General features: G+C 45.8%; 1 protein-coding gene across 2 annotated transcripts in view; it reads right to left on the bottom strand.

Annotated features, from left to right (window-relative positions):
* NMS (neuromedin S) overlaps positions 1-22,301 on the bottom strand; it is a 163,258-nt gene that overhangs the window by 61,490 nt on the left and 79,467 nt on the right. The window lies entirely within an intron of this gene.

Below are 22,301 nucleotides of genomic sequence, written 5' to 3'. Positions count from 1 at the left end.
GAGCCTAAAAAGTGAAAATCCCTCACAAGTGACACCAGTTTGGAAACTAGAGCTCTCAGGGAACTGATCTCGATATGTGGTGAGCACATTGAACCTTTCGGTGCATCACAGAAGTTTAAAATGTTGAGCCGTAAAATTTAAAAATATATAATTTTCCCTACAAATATGTTTTAGCCCAAAATATTGCATTTTCATAACAGTAACATGAGAAATTGCACAGTATAATATGTTGTGTAATTTCTCCTGAGCACGCCAGTACCCAATATGAGGGAGAAAACTACTGCTTGGGGGCACGGCAAAGCTTGGAAGGAAAGGAGCGTCATTTGACTTTTTGAATGTAAAATTTCCTAGAATCATTAGCGGACGCCATGTCCCAATAGGAGAGCCCCTGATGTGCCTAAACAGTGGACACCCCACACAAGTGACCCCATTTTGGAAACTAGACCCCCGTAAGGAATGTATTTATATGTGTGGTGAGCACCTTGAACCCTCAGGTGCTTCACAGAAGTTTATAACATTGAGCCGTGAAAATAATAAAATCCCATTTTCCTCACAAAAATGTTATTTTAGCCCCAAATTTTGCATTTTCATCAGGGCAACAGGAAAAATTGCACTATACAATTTGTAGTGCAATTTCTCCTGAGTACGCAGATACCCTATATGAGGGAGAAAACTACTGTTTTGGTGCACTGCAGGGCTCGGAAGGGAAGGAGCATCATTTGACTTTTTGAATGTAAAATTTCGTGGAATCATTAGCGGACATCATTTCCCATTTGGAGAGACCCTGATGTGCCTAAATAGTGGAAACCCCCAAGTAACTCCATTTTGAAAACTAGACCCCCACAAGAAATGTATTTAGATGCATGGAAAGCACTTTGAACCTCCAGGTGCTTCACAGAAGTTTATATCGTTGAGTCGTGAAAATAATGAAATCACATTTTCCTCACTAAAATGTTGTTTTAGCCCCCAAATTTTTTTTTTTTTAAGGGTAAATAGGATTTTTTTTTACAATAAACTGGGGTCAATTTTTTCCTGAGTGCGCCAATATGCTACATGTAATCGGGAAATATTTATCAGGCACAGTGCAAAGCTCAGAAGGCAAGGAGACCCAGATTTTACGGTTATGAGTTGCAGGTGCCATGACCCACTAGGAGAGCCTATCAGGTTCCAGAACAGCAGATCCCCCCATAAGTGACCCCATTTTACAAACTATACCTCTCAGTTAATTAATCTAGGGGTTCAGTGATCATATTGACACCACAGGTATGTCACAAAATTTTCTACCATTGAGCAGCGAAGAAAAAATAACTATGTTTTTACAATAAAAATGTAGTTTTAGCCCCAGATTTTATATTTTCACAAAAGAGGTGGGTAAAAATGGCACCATAGTTTGTCCCTTAAAATCTACTGAATGTGCTGAACATGGCAATACTCCATATGTGGCTGTACAGTACTACTTAGCCATACAAAGATACTCGGTAGGAGCAAAGCACTATTTGCCTCCTGAAGCCCAAATTTTCCTAGAAGAGTGTGCAGACTCCATATACAGAACCCCAAATTTCTAGAAGAGCAGAACCCCCTTCATGTGACCCCATTTTGGAAATTATACCCCTTTGGGAATTTATCTACAGGTGTAGTGCTAATTTTGACTCCATAGGTATTTTACAGAAACAAGCAACGATGAATGTTGCAGAGTGAAAATTGCCAACAGCCATTGTAGTGACCAGTATGCTGTAGTGACTCAGCCCGTGCTTTTGGAGGCATGCACCGTAAGTTATGTGGGCTCTCATCGCTTCAGAAATGCCAAACATGTAGCTGCTATATGCGGTTTAGGTACACTGCGGGGCTCAGAAGGGAGGAGGGCATTTAGAGTTGGGAGCACAGAATTTTCTGAATTTCTTTTGGAGGGTAATGGAGCCATTTTGCTTTTCCAAAGCCTTTGTACTACCAGTAAGTGATAGCCCTTATATTTCCATTAGTTGACAGACCTGAGTGAGGGCTTGCTTTTTTGTGGATTGAGTTGAAGCTTTTATTGGGAACATTTTACATAACATTTGGGATCACACTTATCCGACACTATACGCTGAGCACTTACTTTGGGGTTTCCCTCTAAATCTTTGAGTGAAGTGATTCAGCTGAAACCCCCAATGGATCCATTCACTATAATGAGGCAGCAGAGATATTCTGGACTACGTCCGGCGTCTGTTCAGCAGTATCCTTCTTTTCAGAAGTGCACAAAACTGTGGCCGATGACACTTTTATGCAGTCCTAAAAAGATGGACACCATCGGATCACAGGTCAGACAACGTCCACAGTGCCTCCATCTGCCTCATTATAGGTAATCTTCCACCAGAGGTTCCATCTGAATCGCGTATTTCAGAGATTTACACTGAAACCCCAAAGTAAGCACTCAACATAGAGCGCAGGATAAATGTGCACCGAGCTTAACTGTGATCTTTCAGAGGCAGAATGAAAAGATCAACAGCTGGTGAAGAATTGGTTTTATTTATTTTTACGCCGTTCCTCGTGCAATTAGGCGACTTTATTCTTCGGGTTGGTGCGATTACAGCGATAGCAGATTTATATCTTTTTTTTTTAAGTTTGGCTGCTGTCACACACTAAAAGACGCTTTTTATGCCAAAAAAATAGTTTTTAGCATCACCATATTTTGAGACCTATAATTTTCTATATTTTGGCCCACAGAGTCACGTGATGGCTTTTTTTTTGCGTGACGAATTGACGTTTTTATTTGTACCATTTTCGGGCACCTGACATTTTTTTTATGTCTTTCTATTTGGATTTTTGGAAGGCAGAATAAACAAAAACCATCAATTCAGGATTTTTTTGAGGGGTGGTTTGCCGTTCCATGTCTGTGGTAAAATTGATAAGGCACTTTTATTCTTCGGGCAGTGCGATTACAGCGATATCCCACTTCTATATCATTTTTGTATGTTTTGGCGCTTTTACACAAGAAAAACTTTTATAGACAAAATAATTATTTTTGCATCGCTTTATTCTGGGAGCTTTAAATTTTTTAATTCTTCACTGATGGAGCTGTATGGTGGCTTGTGGTGGCTTGTTTTTTTACAGGACAAGATGACGTTTTCAGCGGTACCATGTTTATTTATATCCTTTTTTTATCATGTTTTATTCCATTTTTTGTTCAGCGGTGTGATGATAAAGCATTGTTTTTTGCCTTGTTTTTTATATTTTTATGGTGTTAACTAAGGAGGTTAACTTGTGAGACAGTTTAATAGGTCAGGTCGTTGCGGACGCGGCAATACCAAATATGTGTACTTTTATTGTTTATATTTTTTTCATTCAAATACTTATAGATACAATATATTCAGATTTTTTTATTATTATTTTATTTTATTTTTAAACATTTTTACAATTATTTAAAAACGTTTTTTAACTTTTTTTACTTTTTTACTTAGTCCCACTTTGGAACTATCATTTTTTGCAGGCTAATAGCTTCTACAACTTGGGAATGCAGCAGCATAGAGCTCAGTTATTAAGAACAAAATTGGCTCTGTCACTAATGGGTTAAAGGGGTATTCTTTTTTAAAGGGAATCTGTCACCAGTTTTTGAGATTATGAACAAATGCCACCACCTTTCACTTTTCATGTGCTGCATTCAATAAACGTGTCTATCATCTCCTGAATCCACCTGTATAACCCCCAAAAATACCATTTGATATGCTCTCATGCGGTATGTCAATGTGCGTGGTCCTGTCCAATGGGCATCCTAGCTGCGGTGTCTATCCCTCCAGTCTGCTCCTAATCACGTCCTCCTGCTTTGATGTGATGTATCATCCACACTGCAAGTGCAGCGCCCCAGAGATCTGGTCTTTGCAGTATGACACTCTGCCACTAAGGGGAGTGATGGTACGTCTGATGGCACTGAAGGAATTCTACTGACCAGGTATCACCAGTACACATTACACTTCACACTCCGGCCACTAGGGGGAGCCAAAGGCTTTATTTATTGGGCCACTCCTCACACTGGTAAAACTAGGGGTTGGATAGAAAGTTAGTCAGAAGCTGACTGGGTTGGATTCAGGCAACATTCCGTGGCAGGGGGTGTTGCAGGGAGAAGACACAGGGGGGTCCCTGTCAGGCGTGGGAACCTGGCAGGCACCTAGCGACCAGAATAGAACGTTACGGAACCGCGCCTGCACACCCCGCGGCGGTATCCTAAGAAAGCGACATGAAGCGAAGGATATTGTGAGACAGTGAGAAACGAGATCAAGCACAAAGGAGAGCCAGTAGAAGTCGTGCCGTTAGACCGAGGCAACATCCTACTGAGGCGAGTAGCCGGTGGCCGGAACACCGAGGGAGTAACTGACTCTACGCCTTACTTCAAACTCCGCAGGACAGTTAATTATAGGTTGGCTGTCTCACCTAAACACCTACGAAGACATAGGGGGCAACAGTGGGAGAGGGACGTCTCTAGGGTCCCGGAAGACCTCCTGGCCTTCCCGTCATACGGGTGCGTCGTAGCCATAACATACCTGGGGGACGTTGAACTAGAAACATCTGGAACACATTAGAAAGAATGAACGAACGAGAACAGAAGTTGTGAGGACTATTCCGAATGCTCAGCAGGGTAGCACTACAACACACAGGCGCTATTGGTAGGCAACGATTTCCACCTGCAAAGGGAATTCTGGAAGTGCCCATCGGAACGGCCGGTCTCAGATAGCCCTGTTAAGCGTGCTCTGGATTGCGGATCCTGAAGTCTTCAGTAAAGAGGCCATTCCATCACCCCAGCGGACCCCACAGCAGCGTCGGTCACCTTGACCGAAAACCACAGGTGGCGTCGCGAATCCCTGACAGACTGTACCACCTTTATTGGACGCCCCTTAGCAGGGTCGCGGACCAGGTCTAGCCACCGTGAGCCTCAGAACTGAACCAGAGAGGCCCGGTACCGAGAACTCGTGGCCCTGCGTCTGGGGCCGCTCCACAAACCGAGAGCTCTGCCCTACTGTGAGCAGAGCATAAGCTAGCATTATGCAAGAGCATAGCGACATCATTGGAATGAAGTTACTGAGAAAGAGAAAGATCTTGGTTTACCTTTCACATCACAGTTAGGCGCTTGCGCAGTGCTGTTTTATGCAATGCTCATAGTATGGCAAAGCAGAGTGTGCCTGAGTAGTCCTGTGAGTCTAATGTGCAGGCGCAAACTCTCTATTCATCACATCAATGAAATCATTCATGACTCTTTACATCAATCTAAGCAGGAGATATCAACTCCACTTGCCATGTTTGGAGGAAGATTGATGAGTGCAACTCAAAGAACACCATCCCAACCATGAAGCATGGTTGGGGAAACATCATACTTTGGGGGTGCTTTTCTGAAAATGGTACATTACAACTGCACCGTATTGAAGAGAGGATGGATGGGGTCGTATAACGCAAGATTTTGACCAACAACCTCCTTATCTCAGTAAGAGCAATGAAGATGCGTCATTACTGGATCTTCCAGCATAACAATGACTTAAAACATGCAGCCAGGGCAACTTAGGAGTGGCTCTGTATGAAGCATTTCCAGTTCCTGGAGTGACCTAGTCAGTTTCCAGATCTGAATCCAATAGAAAATCTTTGGAGGGAGCCAAAACTCAATGTTGCCCAGTAGGGTTGAGCGAAACGGGTCGTTCATTTTCATAAGTCGCCGACCCGACCCGATCCCTGTGTGGGGTCGGCCATGCGGTACGTGACTTTCGCGCCAAAGTCGCGTTTCAATGACGCAAAAAGCGCCATTTCTCAGCCAATGAAGGTGGACGCAGAGTGTGGGCAGCGTGATGACATAGGTCTCAGTCCCCACCATCTTAGAGAAGGGCATTGCAGTGATTGGCTTGCTGTCTGCGGCGTCACAGGGGCTATAAAGGGGCGTTCCCGCCGACCGCCATCTTACTGCGGCTGATCTGAGCATAGGGAGAGGTTGCTGCCGCTTCATCAGAAGCAGGGATAGCGTTAGGCAGGGTCCATTAACCCCCAAACCGCTTGTGCTGTAGCAATTTCCACTGTTCAACACCACCTTTTGTTTGCAGGGACAGTGGAGGCTACATTTTTTTTTCCTCAGTGCTGTAGCTCATTGGGCTGCCCTAGAAGGCTCCCTGATAGCTGCATTGCTGTTTGTACACTGCTGTGCAAACCAACTGCTTTTTTCAAAGCACAAATCCTGTTGCTCTTTCCTTTCTGCACAGCTTTCTTGTTTGTTTGTCCACACTTTTGACTTTTTTGTGCAGCAGTCCACTCCTTGTTATTGCTGCCTGCCATACATTGCTGAGATTACTGCAGGGAGATAGTAATTGTAGGACAGTTCCTTTTTTTTTTTTTTTTGTTTCGTTATATCTCTTCAAGCCACTTTCTGCCACAGAAAATATACTCTAATACAGTGGCCCAGATTTATTCACTAGTCTCCCTGAAGGAAAAAAAAAAAAAGGTGCAGATTAAAATTGGCAAATCTGTATCAGTGGCAGTCCTGTGTGTGGCATCTGTGTCTCATTTTCTGGCACAGAAAACATACAGTCTAACAGTGGGCCTGATTTCTTGCCAATTCTCCCATAAATAAAAAAAAAATAGTGGGAGATTAAGATTGGCAATTTTGCCTCAGTGCCAGTGCTGTGTGTGGCATCTGTCTCAAATTGTGTGCCACATTAAACCTAGTGTGCAGTACTGGGCCAGATTTCTTTTAAAAGCAGTCAGGGAATCACCAGTTTCGTAGTAGGAAACACTGCATGTAGGGCACCAGCAAGAATACCATCTCCAACCCTCTCTCAGTCTGCCATGTCCACCGGCACCCCCGCTAGTTCCACCATCTGCAGCTCTCCAGTCCAGCTCACCCTACATGAGACTCTCGTTAGGAAAAGGAAGTACTCATCCTCGCATCCGCGTACACAGGGTTTGAACGCCCACATTGCTAGACTAATCTCATTAGAGATGATGCCCTACCGGTTAGTTGAAAGCGAAGCTTTCAAAGCCCTGATGGACTACGCTGAACCACGCTACGAGCTACCCAGTCGACACTTCTTTTCGAGAAAAGCCATCCCAGCCCTCCACCAGCATGTAAAAGACCGCATCGTCCATGCACTCAGGCAATCTGTGAGTACAAAGGTGCACCTGACAACAGATGCATGGACCAGTAGGCCTGGCCAGGGACGTTACGTGTCCATCACGGCACACTGGGTTAATGTGGTGGATGCAGGGTCCACAGGGGACAGCAATATTGGGACAGTTCTGCCTAGCCCACGGTCTAGGAAACAGTTGGCTGTAGGCGTTCGCCCCCTTCCTCTTCCTCCTCGTCCTCCTGCAGAAGCAAGAGCTCGTCCACAGACTGCAGTCGCACGAGCACTCCATCCGCAGCTGCCACTGTTGCACACGAGGTGTCCCATTATGGGACAGCTAGTGGCAAGCGTCAGCAGGCTGTATTGGCAATGAAATGTTTGGGCAACAACAGACACACAGCGGAAGTTCTGTCCGAGTTCTTGCAGAAAGAAACTCAGTCATGGCTGGGCACTGTACATCTTGAGGCAGGCAAGGTAGTGAGTGATAACGGAAGGAATTTTATGGCTGCCATAGCACTTTCACAACTGAAACACATTCCTTGCCTGGCCCACACCTTAAACCTGGTGGTGCAGTGCTTCCTGAAAAGTTATCCGGGGTTACCCGACCTGCTCCTACAAGTGCGCAGACTTTGCTCGCATATCCGCCGCTCACCCGTGCACTCCAGCCGTATGCAGAACCATCAGCGGTCTTTGAACCTTCCCCAGCATCGCCTAATCATCGACATTGCAACAAGGTGGAACTCCACACTGCACATGCTTCAGAGACTGTGCGAACAGAGGCGTGCTGTTATGTATTTGTGGTAGGATACACATACACGGGCAGGCAGTTGGATGGTAGACATGGAGTTGTCAGGTGTGCAGTGGTCGAAGGTACAAGACCTGTGTCAAGTCCTTCAGTGTTTTGAGGAATGCACACGGCTGGTTAGTGCAGACAACGCCATAATAAGCATGAGCATCCACCTAATGCGTCTGCTGATGCAAAGTTTGACGCACATAAAGGAGCAGGGGTCTGCAGCCGAGGAAGAGGGAAGCCTTGATGACAGTCAGCCATTGTCTGGTCAGGGCAGTCTACAGGACGAGGTAGCGGGCGAAGAGGAGGAGGACGAGGGGGATGATGGGGATGAGTATTTTTTGTATGAAGAAGCTTCTCCGGGGCCAATAGCAACTGGTGGCGTTGCAAGGCCGGGTTCAGGGTTTTTTAGGGAGACAAGTGACGTAGATTTGCCTGAAACTGCCCCTCAACCCAGCACAACCGCAGATTTGACTACTGGAACTTTGGCCCACATGGTGGATTATGCCTTACGTATCCTCAAAAGGGACCCACGCATTATTAAAATGATGACCGATGACGATTACTGGTTGGCCTGCCTCCTTGATCCTCGCTATAAAGGCAAATTGCAAAATATCATGCCACATGAGAACCTCGAACAAATATTAGCAACCAAACAAGCAACCCTTGTAGACCGTTTGATTCAGGCATTCCCAGCACACAGCGCCGGTGATGGTTCTCACACGAGCTGCAGGGGGCAACAGGGCAGAGGTGTTAGAGTTGCACAAATCAGAAGTGGCATTGGACAGAGGGGTTTTCTGACCAGGTTGTGGAGTGATTTCGCAATGACCGCAGACAGGACAGGTACTGCAGCATCAATTCAAAGTGACAGGAGACAACATTTGTCCAGTATGGTTACTAACTATTTTTCATCCCTTATCGATGTTCTCCCTCAACTGTCATTCCCATTTGATTACTGGGCATCCAAAATAGACACCTGGCCTGAATTGGCAGAATATGCATTGCAGGAGCTTGCTTGCCCAGCAGCTAGTGTGCTATCAGAAAGAGTATTCAGTGCTGCTGGTTCAATATTGACTGAAAAAAGGACTTGTCTGGCTACCCAAAATGTTGATGATCTAACCTTCATTAAAATGAACCACTCATGGATTTCGAATTATTTTGCCCCACCTTTCCCGGCTGACACCTAGCTTTCCTATAAAAAGGTCTTGCTTGTGGACTCGTCTTACTGACTGTTCCAATCTTTCAATTTGCAGCAGCTGTTTGTCCAGCATACAACATGTTTACACCTCCCTAAATGGGCTAACTCCCCCCACGGGGCCGTGGTCGCGCCACTTGGCGCAAGCACCCGTGAGAGTGCCGTTTGTTTGAAGAGGTGGGTGTGCCCGCTTTTGGTCGACGGCACTGCAACTGGGTCCTTCATAGTGCAATAAAGTGTCTCTGGCGGTGCGCACCCAACGTCAGACACACCGTTGTAACATGAGGGGCCCTGGGCCTGTACCGCCGGCCACAAGAGAGTTCCCCCCCAGCTCAAACAGTGCTCTACCACTTGCAAAATTATCTCTCACAGCCCCACCAATGTTTAGTCTATGCGCTGACATCCTTCAATGCCTGGCACTGACAATACCAATTTGTTGACATGTATGATGCTAGTTAAAATAGTCAGGGTCAGTGTCCTATATTGACACCAGTAACTACTTAGCGCCAAATTCGTTTGAAACTCAGCAGAGGAGCCCACCCCTGTACCTAAGTATGCCACCCTTTTGTTTTTTGGTTTTGTTGTTTTGCGAGACATTAACATCTATTTATTTTTTTGGGAGTACTAACTGTGTCAGACACTCCTTCCAATCGTCCTCCGCTGACCACACCAATGCTGCCTGTGTACCTCTGCAAGATAATTCAAACTGCTTTGAGCCTAATTTTTTTATTTTAGGCCTACTAAGTCTGTCTGCGGTCCCTCCTTCCAATTGTCCTCCGCTGAACACAACAATGCTGCCTGTATACCCCTGCAAGAAAATTGAAACTTTTTGTCATCCTGCAGTGAGCCTACTTTGTGGTGTAAGGCCTACTAGCAGTGTCTGTCTGCACCACTTAATACAGCTGTCCTCCTCTAAAAAAAAATGGCGGATTTTCAGCTTGTCAGAAGTATAAAACTGCATTGGGGCCACAAGTTTCGTTGTCGTCTACATACTGAGTCTTCCGCTCCAAGGTGGTCTCTCTGTTGCCTCTCCTTCGCTTCTATCTTGAAGCTCTTGTTAAGTAGTTGTTGAAACAACACTGCATTAGGCCTACAAGTTGGGTCTGGGTTGTAGAGACGGTGTCTCCCGCTGCAAGGTGTTCTCCAGGTTGCCTCTCCATAGCTTCAATCTTCATGCTCTTGTTAAGTAGTTGTTGAAACAACACTGCATTAGGCCTACAAGTTGGGTCTGGGTTGTAGAGACGGTGTCTGCCGCTCCAAGGTGTTCTCCAGGTTGCCTCTCCATGGTGTTCTCCAGGTTGCCTCTCCATAGCTTCAATCTTCATGCTCTTGTTAAGTAGTTGTTGAAACAACACTGCATGAGGCCTACAAGTTGGGTCTGGGTTGTAGAGACGGTGTCTCTCGCTCCAAGGTGTTCTCCAGGTTGCCTCTCCATAGCTTCAATCTTCATGCTCTTGTTAAGTAGTTGTTGAAACAACACTGCATTAGGCCTACAAGTTGGGTCTGGGTTGTAGAGACGGTGTCTCCTGCTCCAAGGTGTTCTCCAGGTTGCCTCTCCATGGTGTTCTCCAGGTTGCCTCTCCATAGCTTCAATCTTCAGGCTCTTGTTAAGTAGTTGTTGAAACAACACTACATTAGGCCTACAAGTTGGGTCTGGGTTGTAGAGACGGTGTCTGCCGCTCCAAGGTGTTCTACAGGTTGCCTCTCCATGGTGTTCTCCAGGTTGCCTGTTATGAACAGGTAATTCAGAACCACAATGGACCTTGAAGTTCAGAGCACACAAAGTGACCTGACAATTACCAAAAACATAGGACGAGCTCTGAGACGTGGGAACTCTGCTGACCGCAATCCCTAATCCTACCAACCACACTAGAGGTAGCCGTGGAGCGCTCCTGACCAGTCCTATGCGCCTCGAGCACAGCCTGAGAAACTAGCTAGCCCTAAGAAAGAAAAATAAGCCTAGCTTGCCTCAGAGAAATACCCCAAAGGAAAAGGCAGCCCCCCACATATAATGACTGTGAGTTGAGATGAAAATACAAACGCAGAGATGAAATAGATTTAGCAAAGTGAGGCCCAACTTACTGAACAGACCGAAGATAGGAAAGATTGCTTTGCGGTCAACACAAAACCCTACAAACAACCACGCAGAGGGGGCAAAAAGACCCTCCGCACCGACTAACGGTACGGAGGTGCTCCCTCTGCGTCCCAGAGCTTCCAGCAAGCAAGAAAAAACAATATAGCAAGCTGGACAGAAAAAATAGCAAACAAAAATAACACAAGCAAAACTTAGCTTATGCAGGAGAGACAGGCCACAGGAAAGATCCAGGAGAAAGCAAGACCAATACTAGAACATTGACTGGAGGCCAGGATCAAAGCACTAGGTGGAGTTAAATAGAGCAGCACCTAACGACTTAACCTCATCACCTGAGGAAGGAAACTCAGAAGCCGCAGTACCACTCTCATCCACCAAAGGAAGCTCATAGACAGAACCAGCCGAAGTACCACTCACGACCACAGGAGGGAGCTTGGCCACAGAATTCACAACATTACCCCCCCCTTGAGGAGGGGTCACCGAACCCTCACCAGAGCCCCCAGGCCGACCAGGATGAGCCACATGAAAGGCACGAACCAGATCGGCAGCATGGACATCAGAGGCAAAGACCCAGGAATTATCTTCCTGAGCATAACCCTTCCACTTAACCAGATACTGGAGTTTCCGTCTCGAAACACGAGAATCCAAAATCTTCTCCACTATATACTCCAACTCCCCTTCAACCAAAACCGGAGCAGGAGGATCAATAGATGGAACCACAGGTGCCACGTATCTCCGCAACAATGACCTATGGAACACGTTATGGATGGAAAAAGAAGCTGGAAGAGTCAAACGAAAAGACACAGGATTAAGAACCTCAGAAATCCTATATGGATTAATGAAACGAGGCTTAAACTTAGGAGAGGAAACCTTCATAGGAATATAACGAGATGACAACCAAACCAAATCCCCAACACGAAGTCGGGGACCCACACAGCGCCTGCGGTTAGCGAAACGTTGAGCCTTCTCCTGGGACAAAGTCAAATTGTCCACTACATGAGTCCAAATCTGCTGCAACCTATCCACCACAGTATCCACACCAGGACAGTCCGAAGACTCAACCTGCCCTGAAGAGAAACGAGGGTGGAACCCAGAATTGCAGAAAAAGGGCGAAACCAAAGTAGCCGAGCTGGCCCGATTATTAAGGGCGAACTCAGCCAAAGGCAAAAAGGACACCCAATCATCCTGATCAGCAGAAACAAAACATCTCAGATATGTTTCCAAGGTCTGATTGGTTCGTTCAGTCTGGCCATTTGTCTGAGGATGGAAAGCCGAGGAAAAAGACAAATCAATGCCCATCCTAACACAAAAGGCTCGCCAAAACCTCGAAACAAACTGGGAACCTCTGTCAGAAACGATGTTCTCTGGAATGCCATGTAAACGAACCACATGCTGGAAGAACAATGGCACCAAATCAGAGGAGGAAGGCAATTTAGACAAGGGCACCAAATGGACCATCTTAGAGAAGCGATCACAAACCACCCAAATGACCGACATTCTTTGAGAGATGGGGAGATCCGAAATAAAATCCATAGAGATATGTATCCAAGGCCCCTTCGGGACCGGCAAGGGCAAAAGCAACCCACTGGCACGAGAACAGCAGGGCTTTGCCCGAGCACAAATCCCACAGGACTGCACGAAAGAACGCACATCCCGCGACAGAGACGGCCACCAAAAGGATCTAGCCACCAAATCTCTGGTACCAAAGATTCCAGGATGACCAGCCAACACCGAACAATGAACCCCAGAGATAACTTTATTCGTCCACCTATCAGGGACAAACAGTTTCTCCGCTGGGCAACGGTCAGGTCTATTAGCCTGAAATTTTTGCAGCACCCGCCGCAAATCAGGGGAGATGGCAGACACAATTACCCCCTCTTTGAGAACACCCGCCGGCTCAGGCAAACCCGGAGAATCGGGCACAAAACTCCTAGACAGGGCATCCGCCTTCACATTTTTAGAGCCCGGAATGTACGAAACCACAAAGTCAAAACGGGAGAAAAACAGCAACCAACGAGCCTGTCTAGGATTCAACCGTTTGGCAGACTTGAGATAAGTCAAGTTCTTGTGATCAGTCAAGACCACCACGCGATGCTTAGCTCCTTCAAGCCAATGACGCCACTCCTCGAATGCCCACTTCATGGCTAGCAACTCTCGATTGCCAACATCATAATTTCGCTCAGCAGGCGAAAATTTCCTGGAAAAGAAGGCGCATGGTTTCATCACCGAGCAATCAGAACTTCTCTGCGACAAAACAGCCCCTGCTCCAATTTCAGAAGCATCAACCTCGACCTGGAACGGAAGTGAAACATCTGTTTGGCACAAAACAGGGGCAGAAGAAAAACGACGCTTCAACTCCTGAAAAGCTTCCACAGCAGCAGAAGACCAATTGACCACATCAGCACCCTGCTTGGTTAAATCAGTCAATGGTTTAGCAATACTAGAAAAATTATTGATGAAGCGACGATAAAAATTAGCAAAGCCCAGGAACTTCTGCAGACTCTTCAGAGATGTTGGCTGAGTCCAATCATAAATGGCCTGAACTTTAACAGGGTCCATCTCGATAGTAGAAGGAGAAAAAATGAACCCCAAAAATGAAACCTTCTGAACACCAAAGAGACACTTTGACCCCTTCACAAACAAAGAATTAGCACGCAGGACCTGGAACACCATTCTGACCTGCTTCACATGAGACTCCCAATCATCCGAGAAGACCAAAATATCATCCAAGTATACAATCAGGAATTTATCCAGGTACCCTCGGAAGATGTCATGCATAAAGGACTGAAACACTGATGGAGCATTAGAAAGCCCGAATGGCATAACCAGGTACTCAAAATGGCCTTCGGGCATATTAAATGCTGTTTTCCATTCATCGCCCCGTTTAATACGCACAAGATTATATGCACCACGAAGATCTATCTTGGTGAACCAACTAGCCCCCTTAATCCGAGCAAACAAATCAGACAGCAGCGGCAAGGGGTACTGAAATTTGACCGTAATTTTATTTAGAAGGCGGTAATCAATACAAAGTCTCAGTGAACCATCCTTCTTGGCCACAAAAAAGAACCCCGCTCCCAATGACGACGATGACGGGCGAATATGACCCTTCTCCAAAGACTCCTTCACGTAACTCCGCATAGCGGCGTGCTCAGGTACAGATAAATTAAACAGTCGACCCTTAGGAAACTTACTACCAGGAATCAAATTGATAGCACAATCACAATCCCTATGCGGAGGTAGGGCATTGGACTTGGGCTCATCGAATACATCCCGGTAATCAGACAAGAACTCTGGGACCTCAGAAGGGGTGGATGATGAGATAGACAGAAATGGAACATCACCATGTACCCCCTGACAACACCAGCTGGACACAGACATTGATTTCCAATCTAATACTGGGTTATGGACTTGTAGCCATGGCAACCCCAACATGACCACATCATGCAGATTATGCAACACCAGAAAGTGAATACCCTCCTGGTGCGCAGGAGCCATGCACATGGTCAGCTGGGTCCAATACTGAGGCTTATTCTTGGCCAAAGGCGTAGCATCAATTCCTCTCAATGGAATAGGACACTGCAAGGGCTCCAAGACAAACCCACAGCGCCTAGCAAACTCCAAGTCCATCAAATTCAGGGCAGCGCCTGAATCCACAAATGCCATGACAGAATAGGAAGACAAAGAGCAGATCAAAGTAACGGACAAAAGAAATTTCGACTGTACCATACCAATGGTGGCAGACCTAGCGAACCGCTTAGTGCGCTTAGGACAATCGGAGATAGCATGAGTGGAATCACCACAGTAGAAACACAGCCCATTCTGACGTCTGTGTTCTTACCTTTTAGCTCTGGTCAAAGTCCTATCGCACTGCATAGGCTCAGGTTTATGCTCAGATAATACCGCCAAATGGTGCACAGATTTACGCTCACGCAAGCGTCGACCGATCTGAATGGCCAAAGACATAGACTCATTCAGACCAGCAGGCATAGGAAATCCCACCATGACATCCTTAAGGGCTTCAGATAGACCCTTTCTGAAAATAGCTGCCAGCGCACATTCATTCCATTGAGTGAGCACGGACCACTTTCTAAACTTCTGACAATAAATCTCTATCTCATCCTGACCCTGACACAGAGCCAGCAAATTTTTCTCTGCCTGATCCACTGAATTAGGTTCATCGTACAGCAATCCGAGCGCCAGAAAAAACGCATCAATATTACATAATGCAGGATCTCCTGGCGCAAGGGAAAATGCCCAGTCTTGAGGGTCGCCACGTAATAAAGAAATAATGATCTTAACTTGTTGAACTGGGTCACCAGAGGAGCGGGGTTTCAAAGCCAGAAATAGTTTACAATTATTTTTAAAATTCAAAAACTTAGCTCTATCTCCAGAAAATAAGTCAGGAATAGGAATTTTAGGTTCTAACATAGGATTCTGAACCACTAAATCTTGAATATTCTGTACATTTATAGCGAGATTATCCATCAAAGAGAACAGACCCTGAATGTCCATGTCCACACCTGTGTTCTGAACCACCCTGATGTAAAGGGGAAAAGAAAGACAGAACACAGTGCAAAGAAAAAAAAATGGTCTCAGAACTTCTCTTTTCCCTCTATTGAGAAGCATTAGTACTTTGGGCCTCCAGTACTGTTATGAACAGGTAATTCAGAACCACAATGGACCTTGAAGTTCAGAGCACACAAAGTGACCTGACAATTACCAAAAACATAAGACGAGCTCTGAGACGTGGGAACTCTGCTGACCGCAATCCCTAATCCTATCCAACCACACTAGAGGTAGCCGTGGAGCGCTCCTGACCAGTCCTATGCGCCTCGAGCACAGCCTGAGAAACTAGCTAGCCCTAAGAAAGAAAAATAAGCCTAGCTTGCCTCAGAGAAATACCCCAAAGGAAAAGGCAGCCCCCCACATATAATGACTGAGTTGAGATGAAAATACAAACGCAGAGATGAAATAGATTTAGCAAAGTGAGGCCCAACTTACTGAACAGACCGAAGATAGGAAAGATTGCTTTGCGGTCAACACAAAACCCTACAAACAACCACGCAGAGGGGGCAAAAAGACCCTCCGCACCGACTAACGGTACGGAGGTGCTCCCTCTGCGTCCCAGAGCTTCCAGCAAGCAAGAAAAACCAATATAGCAAGCTGGACAGAAAAAATAGCAAACAAAAATAACACAAGCAAAACTTAGCTTATGCAGGATAGACAGGCCACAGGAACGATCCAGGAGAAAGCAAGACCAATACTAGAACATTGACTGGAGGCCAGGATCAAAGCACTAGGTGGAGTTAAATAGAGCAGCACCTAACGACTTAACCTCATCACCTGAGGAAGGAAACTCAGAAGCCGCAGTACCACTCTCATCCACCAAAGGAAGCTCATAGACAGAACCAGCCGAAGTACCACTCACGACCACAGGAGGGAGCTTGGCCACAGAATTCACAACAGTTCTCCAGGTTGCCACATAATTGAAGCTGCATAGAGCCTATTTTGTTATTTTAGGCCTACTGTGTCTTTCTGCGGTCCCTCCTTCCAATTGTCCTCGACTGAGCACACCAATGAAGACCGTGTACCCATGTAACCTTTTTTAAACCTGTGTCGAGCCAACTTTGTGGTGTAAGGCCTACTTGCAGTGTCTGGCTGCGCCACTCAATACAGCTGTCCTCTTTAAAAAAAATGACCTGCAATTATCAGGTTTTCAGCCTATCGGAATTTTAAAACTGCAGTGGGGCTACTAGTTTGGTTGGGGCCTACTAACAGTGTCTGCCGCTCCAAGGTGTTCTCCTGGTTGCCTTTCCTGAGCTTCTATCTTCAGGCTCTTGTTAATTAGTTGTTAAATGGAACAACTGCATTTGGCCTACTAGTTGGGTTGGGGCCTACTAACAGTGTCTGCAGCTCCTTGCTGTTCTCCTGGTTTCCTGTCCTGAAATTCCATTTTCAGGCTCTCGTTAAGTAGTTGTTAATCTTAGACTGCATTTGGCCTACTAGTTGGGTTGGGGCCTACTATCGGTGTCTGCCGCTCCTTGATGTTCTCCTCCACTGAACAAACCAGTGTTTACTTCTGTTACCAATTTTGAACTGCATTTAGCCTACTTACTGATTTGGGCCTTCTCACTGTGTCAGCCTCTCATTACAGTTGTAGTCCACTGAACAAAGCAATGCCCCCTGGTTAGTCCTGTTACCAATTTTGAACTGCATTTAGCCCACTTTATTCTTTGGGCCTATATCTGTGTTTCCTCCTCATCCTGCCCATTGCCCAGCCAGTGATAGATGAGTCTGCTGGTACATTGACCCATAACGCAACATTCCCCGTGCACGCTACACAGCAAGATTGTGACCCTGCTGAAAGTCAGGTTCCCGTTCCCGCATACCATACCACCTTACACGGGGACAAAGAGGAAGGTGCAGATGAAAGTGCAGGTTCCTTCATCAGGTGGGGGGAGGAATACTCGTTGGTGACGTCACTGGCACAGGGCCCCTCATAGTACGCAAAAGTGTTGCTGCCGGTGGGAGGCGCCCCCGCCGTGCAAACACACCGCCGTACTTTGAGGGGCCCTGTGCCAGTGCCAATGCCAACGAGTGGGCCCCCCCTGCTTGCTCAGGATCACAGCACTTGCAAAGTTGAAATACTTACCTCTCTCTGCTCCACTGCCGTGACGTGGTCCAGATTTCCTGGGCCCACTAAATACTTGAACCAGCCCTACCCCCCACAACTTTAGCCAAATGACCCCCAATTTCCAATGCCTTACTATTATTATAAGGTAAATTAAGATTGACAAGCTTCAGTAACAAGAATGTATGTTTTTGCCATTAAAATGGGCACTGTACATGTTTTCCTGGCCTCCACTCACTGCCGACTATGCTCCCCCGTTGACTTGCATTGGGTTTCGTGTTTCGGTCGATCCCCGACTTTTCTCGATAATCGGCCGATTGCTTTCGACTCAACTGTTGAGATAATCGGGTTTCGCAAAACCCGACTCGACCCTAAAAAACTAGAAGTCGCTCAACCCTATTGCCCAGTGACAGCCCCAAAACCTTAAAGATCTGGAGAAAATCTGTATGGAGGAGTGGGCCAAAATCCCTGCTGTGTGTAAACTTGGTCAAGAACTAGGAGAAATGTCTGACCTTTGTAATTGAAAACAAAGGTTTCTGTACCAAATATTAAGTTCTGTTTTTCTATTGTATCAAATAGTTATTTCATGCAATAAAATGCAAATGAATTATGTAAAAAACATTCAATGTGATTTTCTTTTTTTTTTTTTTAGATTCTGTCTCTTACAGTTGAAGTGTACCTATGATAAAAATTACAGACCTCTCCATTCCTTGTGGGTGGGAAAACTTGCAAAATTGGCAGTGTATCAAATACTTATTTTCCCCACTGTATGCGATATACATACTTCTGACAACATTACAACTACACGTGCTCAACCCTCTTATATTGAGTGAGGCCGTGCATGTCTATTCGGAAAGTAGCTGGGAGTTCTATCTACTATATAATTGTCTAAGGGTCACTTCCATCTTTCTGTCCTTCTGTCTGTCTTTCTGTCCGTCACGGATATTCATTGGTTGCGGCCTCTGTCTGTCATGGAATCCAAATCGCTGATTGGTCGTGGCAAAACAGCCACGACCGATCAGCGACGGGCACAGTCCGGAAGAAAATGGCCGCTCCTTCCTCCTCGCAGTCACTGCCTGGCGCCCGCATACTCCCCTCCAGTCAACGCTCACATAGGGTTAATGTTGTCGGTAATGGACCGCGTTATGCCGCTGGTAACTCACTCTGTTACCGCCGCTATTAACCCTGTGTGACCAAGTTTTTACTATTGATGCTGCCTATGCAGCGTCAATAGTAAAAACATCTAATGTTAAAAATAATTAAAAAATAAAAAATCATCATATAATCACCTTCCGCCGCCTTTCCCGCTCCTTGCGACGCTCTGGTGACCGCTCCATGCAACCGGCAGGTTCCGGTGGCAATGATGGTATGCGACAAGGATCTGCCATGAAGTCACGGTCATGTGACCGCGACGTCATCACAGGTCCTGCATGCCTGCGCGAGAAGGACCTGCCATGACGTCACGGTCATGTGACCGCGACGTCATCACACCTTGGGACTGGAAGCTGCCGCGCAGTGACAGAACTACAACGGGCCCTCGGATCGGAAGGTGAGTATGTTTATTTTTTATTTTTTAACCTGCGACATACGTGGCTGGGCAATATACTACGTGGCTGAGCAATATACTACGTGGCTCTGTGCTGTATACTACATCGCTGTGCAATATACTACGTGGCTACGTAATATACTACATGGCTGGGCAATATACTACGTCACTGGGCAATATACTACGTGGCTGGGCAATATACTACCTAACTGGGCAATATACTACGTGGCTGGGCAATATACTACGTGGCTGGGCAATATACTATGTGGTTCTGTGCTGTATACTACGTAACTGGGCAATATACTATGTGGCTCTGTGCTGTATACTACATCGCTGTGCAATATACTACATGGCTACTTAATATACTACTTGGCTGGGCAATATACTACGTCACTGGGCAATATACTACGTGGCTGGCCAATATACTACGTCACTGGGCAATATACTACGTAACTGGGCAATATACTACGTAACTGGGCAATATACTACGTGGCTGGGCAAAATACTACGTGGGCTGTGCAATATACTACGTGACTAGGCAATATACTACGTGGGCTGTGCAATATACTACGTAGCTGGGCAATATACTGCATAGCTGGGCAATATACTATGTGGCTGGGCAATATACTACGTGGGCTGTGCAATATACTACGTAGCTGGGCAATATACTATGTGGCTGGGCAATATACTACGTGGGCTGTGCAATATACTACGTAGCTGGGCAATATACTATGTGGCTGGGCAATATACTACGTGGGGTGTGCAATATACTATGTGGCTGGGCAATATACTATGGCTGGGCAATATACTATGGCTGGGCAATATACTATGTGGCTGGGCAATATACTATGTGGCTGGGCAATATACTATGTGGCTGGGCAATATACTATGTGGCTGGGCAATATACTACGTGGCTGGGCAATATACTACGTGGACATGCATATTCTAGAATACCCGATGCGTTATAATCGGGCCACCATCTAGTGTTGTATAATTGTGGTCATATTACTGCCTGCTCACGGTGCTGGTACCGGAGAATCCTGACAGCATACACAACGATTCCCAAGTATGCAGTCATATAGAGGGACTGCAAGCTTTTGTAACAAAGCAGTCAAGCCCTCTCAGAAAAAGCGAGTTACTGTACCTGGAATTATAGCGCTAATCTGCAGGTAAACAGAATTACAATGTTGCCCGGCTATCTTACGGAATCAGGGACTACCAGGAGAAAATTAAGTTATTACGGCAGCATGAGCGCAAGCACAGAGCGGTTACAGTCACCGCTCACTAAACTGTTTGATATGGCTCATTGTTCTTTATGAGAGCCACTGCTAGATGTCTAGAGTGGCGGTGTTTCTTAGAGAACAAAAGGATCCGCAGTCCGAAATCGAACATGGGCTTCCGTACACATTAGAGTTAGCTGAAGCAGTCAATATCAGTGGGTTTAGCTGAGGTTAGTTTAATGTGTACACACGTGGTCAAAATTGTTGGTACCCCTCATGTAATAACATACAAACCCACAATGATCACAGAAATATCATGACTCTGACAAAAGTAATAAATAAAAATCTATGAAAATGAACAAGTCAGACATTGATTTTCAACCATGTTTCCACAGAATGTAAAAAAAAAAAAAAAACTCATGAAATAGGCCTGGACAGAATTGATGGTACTCCTGAAAATAATGTGACAAAGGGGACATGTTAAATCAAGGTATGTCCACTAACTAACATCACAGGTATCTACAATCTTGGAATCAGTGAGTGGGCCTGTATATAGGGCTACAGATACTCACTGTGCTGTTTGGTGACATGGTATGTATCACACTCAACATGGACCAGAGGAAGCAAAGGAAAGAGTTGTCTCAGGAGATCAGAAAGAAAATTATAGACAAACATGTTAAAAGTAAAAGTTATAAGACCATCTCCAAGCAGCTTGATGTTCCTGTGACTACAATTGCACATACTATTCAGAAATTTAAGATCCATGAGATCCCCGGACGTGGCCGCAGTAGGAACATTGATAATAATAATCGTTATTTTTAAATAGCGCTAACATATTCTGCAGCGCTTTACAGTTTGCACAGATTATTATCGCTGTCCCCGATGGGGCTCATAATCTAAATTCCCTATCAGTATGTCTTTGGAATGTGGGAGGAAACAGGAGAACCCAGAGGAAACCCACGCAAACATGGGGAGAACATACAAACTCCTTGCAGATGTTGTCCAAGGTGGGATTAGAACCCAGGACTCCAGAGCTGCAAGGTTGCAGTGCTATCAACTGCACCACCGTGCTGCCCATTGGTTACAAATCAAAGAGATGGATAATACGAATGGTAACAAAAGAGCCCAGAAAACCTTCTGAACAGATTAAAAGTGAAGTTCAAGCTGAAGGAGCATCAGTATTAGATTGCACCATCCGTCGTTGTATGAGCCAAAGAGGACTTTATGGGAGATGACCAAGGATGATATCATTGTTGAAAAAAAATCATAAAAAAGCAGACTGGAATTTGCCAAACTACAAGGCACAAAGCTTCTGGGAGAATGTACTATGGACAGATAAGACAAAAATGGAAATTTTTGGCAAGACACATCAGCTCTATGTTCACAGGCGGAAAAATGAAGCATGGAGGAGTCTCTGTTTTGTTCTGGGGCTGCTTTGCTGCATCTGGCACAGGGTGTCTAGAATCTGTACAGGGTACAATTAAATCTCAAGACTATCAAGGGATTCTAGAGAGAAATGTGCTGCCCAGTGTCTCAATCGCAGGTCATGGGTCTTGCAACAGGATAATGACCCAAAACGCACACCCAAGAATAGCTAAGAGGAAAACATTGGACTATTCTGAAGTGGCCTTCTATGAGCCCTGACCTAAATCCTATTGAGCATCTTTGGAAAGAGCTGAAACATGCCGTCTGCAAAAGGCATCCTTCAAACACGAGACAACTGGAGCAGTTTGCTCTTGGGGAGTGGGCCAACA

The sequence above is a fragment of the Ranitomeya imitator genome, chromosome 3 (assembly GCF_032444005.1).
Source record: "Ranitomeya imitator isolate aRanImi1 chromosome 3, aRanImi1.pri, whole genome shotgun sequence".
Taxonomy (NCBI): Eukaryota; Metazoa; Chordata; class Amphibia; order Anura; family Dendrobatidae; genus Ranitomeya; species Ranitomeya imitator.
This window is presented reverse-complemented; position numbering and strand designations above follow the sequence as displayed.